At 37.5% G+C, this 7,359-nt stretch overlaps 1 long non-coding RNA gene across 1 annotated transcript; it reads left to right on the top strand.

The window, feature by feature from the left end:
- Positions 1-2,014: 2,014 nt before the first annotated feature.
- On the top strand, positions 2,015-5,967 carry LOC127946462 (uncharacterized). Its single transcript, XR_008151094.1, has 3 exons — positions 2,015-2,312; positions 4,112-4,217; positions 4,448-5,967. It is a non-coding gene; the product is annotated as an uncharacterized LOC127946462 (long non-coding RNA).
- Positions 5,968-7,359: the final 1,392 nt, after the last annotated feature.

Genomic DNA, 7,359 nt, shown 5'->3' with positions numbered 1-7,359 from the left:
CCATAACACACACACCTTAATTGCTACTTTGTGTCAATAAAGAGCTGAATGAGGGGAAGCTAAAAAGTGCAAGAGAAAAGCGGATGATTTTTCTCATCTTCCATATGTCTTTGTGCTGATCTCATCTGGCCTTGACGGGACGCTAACAGAATCATCCAGGTTTTTGTAAGAAAAGAGAAAGTGTGTAAGAGAGAGAGAGAAATAGAAACGCCTCTCCTCCTCCTCTTTCTCCGGCTCTCATCCCTCCATTTTCACAGATTTGCTTTGTTTTGGGCCTAATGTTAATTAGACTGCTATAGCTTGATAAAGAATGGTGTTTTTCCTGCACTACTTGTGCCATGTGTTGTCACAATATGGTCCAGCTGTCTGGGCCTTCCTATTTGGGCCGTGAAGGAATGGTCAACAGGGGGCAGTACACCGCTTTCCACCGCGTGAAATTCAACATGTCTGGTTCCTTTGTCTTCTGGCCTGTTAAAAGCCAGTTACCAGAGCTGCTTCCTTTTGCCATTTACCTTGAATATTGAATATCATATTGATATTATTGATGTGATTTTTATGATGCTGAAGTGGAAATGGTAGCGAATTGTTGCGGTGTAGTCAAGTGTATGTATATGCATGTGTGTGTGCAGGGTGTGATTTGTGAACAAACCAGAGGGGGGAGGATGTTTTGAAGAAAAAAATATATATATATTTATATATATATATATATATATATATATATATTTATATATATATATATATATATATATATATATATATATATATATATATATATATTTTCCCCTTTGAATTTATATCACTACTCACAGTGGATATATATATATATATATATATATATATATATATATATATATATATATATATATATATATATATATATATATATATATATATATATATGTGTGTGTTTGTGTGTGTGTGTGTGTGTTGTGTGCGTGTATCTATATGTATTTATTCACAAACACATTTGTGTGTGTGTGTAGGCTATATGTATATATACACACATTTGTTTGCATGTATTTTTATATTACACACACACACACACTGAATGGAATCATTTGCTTCATTTGATATAATAATAATAATAATAATAATAATAATAATAATAATAATAATATTAAAAAAATCCTTAATATTAACCTCAATTTTTCACCATTTCTGCATGATTTTGATTATTGGCTGTCAAAAATATGTAGAAAATCTTCCAAATCCTAACTGAAAGGATTATTTATAGGTATATTTGTAAAGAATATTTCCGTATTGTTATATCATGATCAAATTATGTCATATAGGTTCACTATATATCCATTTATCTGATGGGAATCATCTCATTTGTGAAGAAAACATATTTCAGAAATATCATGCTCAAAAAGTGAGACTGGATGCATTTGTTGTTTTTAAGCCCCCAAACTCCAATTTTTTCCTTTCCTGCTGGCATTCTCAACTCTTTTTAAGATGGATACTGTTCTCCACTCTGACAGAAGCACCAATCCAGCCTAATAAACGTCTGTACGTGTTCTCAATTAAATAAACAATCTATTATTTCTTTTCTCTGTGCCTACAGTGCCGTGTCAGTCACCATATGCTGGGAGAGAGGAGCAGGGAGTCGTATCACGGTGGTAGTGTTTTGGCGTCGTGAGGAGATTCGGGGGGAGCTGGAGCTGAGGGCTCACGGTGCATGTAGCACATCAGATCTCCCTCAATTAATCCAACATTAGGTGCCTGGGATCCACGAGTCAGTGCTTTTGGAAAGCATGTGTGGCTCAAATCTAATTATTCTCTCCCTTCCTTTGAGCCAGAGAGGGTGGAGAGAGATAGAGAGATAGGGAGAGAGAGAGAGAGTGGCCGTCCACGTAGCTATAGGTTTTGTTATGCTGTGATTTCTCTCTCTCTCCCTCGCTCGCCCGCTCACTCCGACCCCCCCTTCTACCCCCACCTCCTTCTCTCTCTCACTCATTCTCCATCTCACTCTCTCTCTCTCTCACACACACACACACACACACACTCCAAACACTCTCTCTCTCCTCCTCTGCCTCTCTCTCTCTCTGTCTGTCTCTCCCTCCCTCAGCTTCACTCGCTCTTGTGCTGTAAGTTCATTTGCTGTGTCAAGCAACAACTGGCTCGGGAGTGGGCATTGGGTTTGATCCTTTTGTCGAGCGTCCCCTCTGCGATGTGTACCGCATCCACCTGCACACCACGGGACTGGCCGCCTGGCTCTCTCTAACGTCGCCGTACCGTCCTGGGTTTATCACGACTGGGCATCCCACCTTGCTGAAACGGGTGGTACAATGAGATGCTGAAGGTTTGACGGGGTAAGTCGCATTCACATGTGGACGTCGCTCCAGTTCTTTTTCATCTTTTTTTTTTCTTCTCATATATTGATTGTTTTTTTTGTGTGTGTGTGTCGTTTTATTTTTATTTTTTTGCCATCTTTGACCGTGTGGTCCATCACTCCTCCTGATGCTCGTGTCAAGTGTCTCGTGAAATCACCATATTCATGGGCTCCATTCAATTAAATCGCAATCAGTAGAGGGTCCGGCTCGAAGTGTGTGTTTTTTCTTCTTTCTTTTAGTGTGGAGTGGAATAGCGCAGTTCGCTTATGGAGAAAGGGAGGAGTGGAGAGCGGTTGAGAATACAAATACGTTCTTATGTTTTGGCTCTAAACTGTTTTTAAAAATGCCATCCTTTTAAACAAAAATGTAATGAGTGAATGGGTTCTTGCATGAAGAGAGTAGAATAAAAAAAGAACATTTAGGGAAAAAAAATCTATATGTAATTCAAGAGGTATAGAAAGGATGGACCCGGACGAACTTTGGCAAAGACAAACAAACCAAAAAAAAAAAAAAAAAAAAAGAAGAGGCATAAAATCCATGCATGGAGGCCATTGATTAACTCCTGGAGTTCTGGGGGGTTTGGAAGAGGGGAGTGTGTGTGTGGCTCCAGAAATGGACAGGGAGAGAGTGAGAGCCCTGGGGCTATAGCACTGGGGGAGTGTGCCCTGCATCTGTGTGTGTGTGTGTGTGTGTGTGTGTGTGTGGTGCGTCTGATGGTTTTGCAGGCTGGGGGTCTGGAGACCGAGCATGTGCCCGTACGGTGGCTTTTGTTGCGTTTGTGCTCGCGTCCAGCTCTCTCCATCTGCCTCCGTTAGGTTCTCCTCCAGTTTCTTGTGCTGCCTTTTCTTTCTCTCTGTTGGGTTTCGAGATGTGTTGATTTCAGCATTGAAAGCTGATTGTGTTTTTCTCATTTTGTGAATGATCAGTGTAAAATAGAGAAATCTATTTGTACGTATACTATAATTCAGTAGATTATTATTCATATGTATAAATATTTTTTTTAGGTGTCATTTTTGAAAGAAATATACTTTTTGCATGAAATGGAGGAAAACTGAAAGGATGATATAATAACGTTTATATCCTTAAAATGTTATTTTTAAATTGTGACCCTGATTAAAATTGTATTCTATAAATTGAGACAAGGTAATTATAAGGGAATTAGAGTACAATTTTGCATTAAAATGAGATATCTATAAATAAAAAAAAGGCCTGTTAATAAAAAATAAAAAAGCAAACCTTTTAAATAAAATATAATTTTTGTATAATTATGTTTGTCAGCTGAAAAATCTTTATATGTTAAAATTAGTATGACACCACAATGAAAAAGGAGAAATTGCTAAATGGACTGAATTTTACTTAATATTAGTAACCAAACGTTCAGTATTGATGCATTTAAACATAATCATAACCAGAGCTACTATATAAAGAAATGCATGATACTTTATGTAATAAGATGCGTTTAATATGCATTACAACATGCTACTTTTTTTTTAAAGGGGTATCTCTCATAGACAAATCACACAATTTAGCCCCCACCCCCTTCTTCTTTTTTTCCCTCCCCCTGTCATCCTCAAGAGGTGTATAGAGGGGGCCCGCCATGCTTCATTTGAGTCCATGCCTCCATATAGAATTCTCCTCATTGTGCTAATGCACTGTTTGGCAATTTTTTTTCCATTTCTATATCATTTAGACCGATGAGATGTGATGAAGTGGACCGTAAAAGCATTTAGATCTTGCGCGTTTGGCTCTGTTTTAACCCCGGCGGTCTGTGTTTTTAGGTGACCCTGCTACTGTGGACTATCATCATCAGAATCATCACAGTGGCAATGGGAGTCAGGACATGGACACTCGCTGGAGGACCTCCGCGGGATCCATGCATCCCAGGTGAGTTTATGCTGTTGGGGGAGGGGGGTGGGTGGATTACCCATAACCCCCTTCCACACACCTCCACCCCATCCCCCGCTCCTTCATTAAATGCACCTTTCCCCCGAGTGGCCCTTTGAGAGCACAGATTGCTGGGAGGAAATAGCACCAAAAAAATCTAAACACACACACTTACCACATTTCTTGAGGCGTTTACTGAACAACAATGCACTGTTAATTTCTGTTTGCAGACGAGCCGTTGAGAAGCCCTTGCCTTGCGCTACAAAGCGTCTTCAATCAATTGTTTTGAAAAGGCCTTTCCGTTTTCCGACGATGGCGGCGGTTCTGTTGTTTCTCTCTGTAAAGGACTCTCTTCGGTGACGGGTATTCTTGGGTGGATAATACGGCTCTCGTTGTTATTGCTTAAGAATACGCGTAGTCGAGGAGAGTCATGTCGCCGGCGACTGCAATGGACTAGAGAGAGCGTTGAATCCAGAAGGCCCACCTGCCTGCACACACACACATGCGTTCTCTAACGCCGAGGTTCACGCCCACATCCATTTATTGAGTCAGAGAATCTGCATTTCCTGTTTGTGTGTGATGCTTGTGCTTGTGCTGTTGATTTATCCGGCTACTCCTGCAACACATCTTTTCAGCCAGCGGAAATGAAAAAAAATGGCGGTTTTATGATTCGTCGTCCTCACCCCGAAAAGGCTGTATGTTGTAACGTCTCAGGCAGAGTTGTAGATGCAAATGTGTTCGGTTTGTGCCATATATATATATATATATATATATATATTCTTTTCTCAGGACAGCACACACTCTCTTTTTAATGCAAATTGATTTCGAAATGACATTTATCGTACAGGGTTTCCATATGGAGCTCTGGGAGAGATGGAAGGGGGGAAAAGGGATTGAAATGTCCACGAAGCCACTGCGAGATAAATTTATGCGGATTGTAAAGGAACACACTGCAGATAAACAGTTACCACGGCTTTAGATTGACTGCGGCGTTGCACGCGTATATCATGAATATGTATCAGGCGAGCATATGATGCTGCATTCTAACCTCCATGAAACCCATTTAGGAAACCTAACAGGATCTACTTGACTTATGAAAGCTTATGATCAAATCTTCTAAATATCCATGAGATGGTTTCATGTGAAAAAAGTATTATTTAGCTTTTGCTTTTTATGTAGATGTGTTTTGCATGCTAATAGATTGCATTTCGGACCGGCTGTTGATGTGTTGACGTGGCCGATTTGTAAATCTGCAAACATTTTAATCTGTTCCCCATTATCATTCGGCAGATTTAAGTGATGTATTAGCATTTCAGATAGACTAAAGGCAACAATCAGCCCGCTCTGTCCTTGATCGCTCTGTAATTATCGTTCTTTCGGCTATGTGTTTAAATGAGTAGAGCGAAAAGAGGTGTGGAGGAGGAATAATGTAACGTTTTACCACTAGGGGATCCACACAACTGAAAATCAGATCAGCTTTTTGAGTCTGTTGTTTAGAGATCAACAGATGAAACTATCTTTGAGATTATTTTAAGGTGTTTGCGATGCATAGGTTCAAAACTGATATAAAAAGATATCTGTTTAGATGAATACTATTAGATTTAGGTTTTTGGCTGCTTAAAAATGTTGTTTTTTATTCTTAGCATGTACATTTAAAATATGTGACATTTATTTATTCCTTTATTACTTTATGCTCAACAGTGCCTTGAGGTCACACGCAACCTTAACAATGATCTTTTATATTATTAGATTAACCTATTAATATATATATATATATATATATATATATATATATATATATATATATATATATATATTATTCTTTTTTAAACTTAAACATTTTATTCTCTCATAGTTTGTGATGTCTGAAGCATATTGCTAGAATGTCTCTCTGATATCATTTTTAATGATGCTGTTGAGTAAATATCTGGCTGTAAACTCCTCACACAGATTAGCTTCCATCTGTCCGTGGTTTATAAAGAGATGAAATTATTCAGGCCTCTGCAGCTCATCTTCATTTGTTCTTTATTTAAATCATTTTTTTTATGTGCAAATCTATCTTTGTTCCTCCCCCCATTTCATAAATAAAGCTTGATTTAAGTAAAATGATGATGCATTTGTATATTTTGTCCTTTTATAGGCAAAGAATCAGTTTTAAATGTAGGTCATAAACATGCAAGGCTAAAACAAAAAATGCATTACAAACGATATTAAAAGTATACACCACATACAAACAAATCATGAACAATTAAACAGTGTTGTTACGCTTCAAAAGCATAATGTTGAGATTCATCACTGCAGATTTTCTCTTTCTTTTTGAATATTTATTTTCTTGTTGTTGTCTGATCTTGTGGCAATCGACAGCTTGCAGTTTATTTAGCAAGACAAAATAGAGAAAATAGATGTCTTTCTGGTCATCACCAGATTCTTTAGAATAAGAAGCCCTTATTTTCTCTGCTCTAACTTTAATTAATTTGAAAGGATTTGAGATATTGACATGAAGTGGAGCATGTTTGTCAGTATTATTTATTTATTTATTGGTCATTTTGTCCCATCAAAGAGAAACTGAAGTATGAAAGCTTTATAAACATTTAAGGTATGAATTATTCATTTATTCACATGACTATGATCTACTGTTTATACTCTATTCATTCAGTTTATGGAGTATGAATAATTAATTTTTTTCACTTTGTATAATGGATATTTATTCAACTAATTAGTTTACCCAGCTCAAAGGGTTATTTTTTATAGGCTCAGCATTTTTAAGTCTGCTCCTTTATAGGATTTTCTTCATACATGATGTCGTGATAGTCTATCATCCCCGGACTTCTCTCAAGACCATAATGCTTTTCACCTCAAATAAGATCAGTGGCATTAATCAATGCATGTGTTTCCTTCAATACAGGAAATGGAAGTTATGTGACTAGTCAAAACTTTTGACACACTTGAATGAATTTGTGATTCTTGTGGGTTTAGAAAGCCTTTTGCTTAACGTATATATAAATATATATGAACATGATTAACATAATTTTTTGGGGGTTAAAATGGGCCATAAGGTGAAGAAAAAGCAGCCAAAAAGTATCCAATTTTGCTTGGAACACAGATTGTGAAACTGGTTGAGCAAATGAAGGATGAAGTTTTT

This window comes from Carassius gibelio, chromosome A24 (assembly GCF_023724105.1).
Source record: "Carassius gibelio isolate Cgi1373 ecotype wild population from Czech Republic chromosome A24, carGib1.2-hapl.c, whole genome shotgun sequence".
NCBI lineage: Eukaryota > Metazoa > Chordata > Actinopteri > Cypriniformes > Cyprinidae > Carassius > Carassius gibelio.
This window is presented reverse-complemented; position numbering and strand designations above follow the sequence as displayed.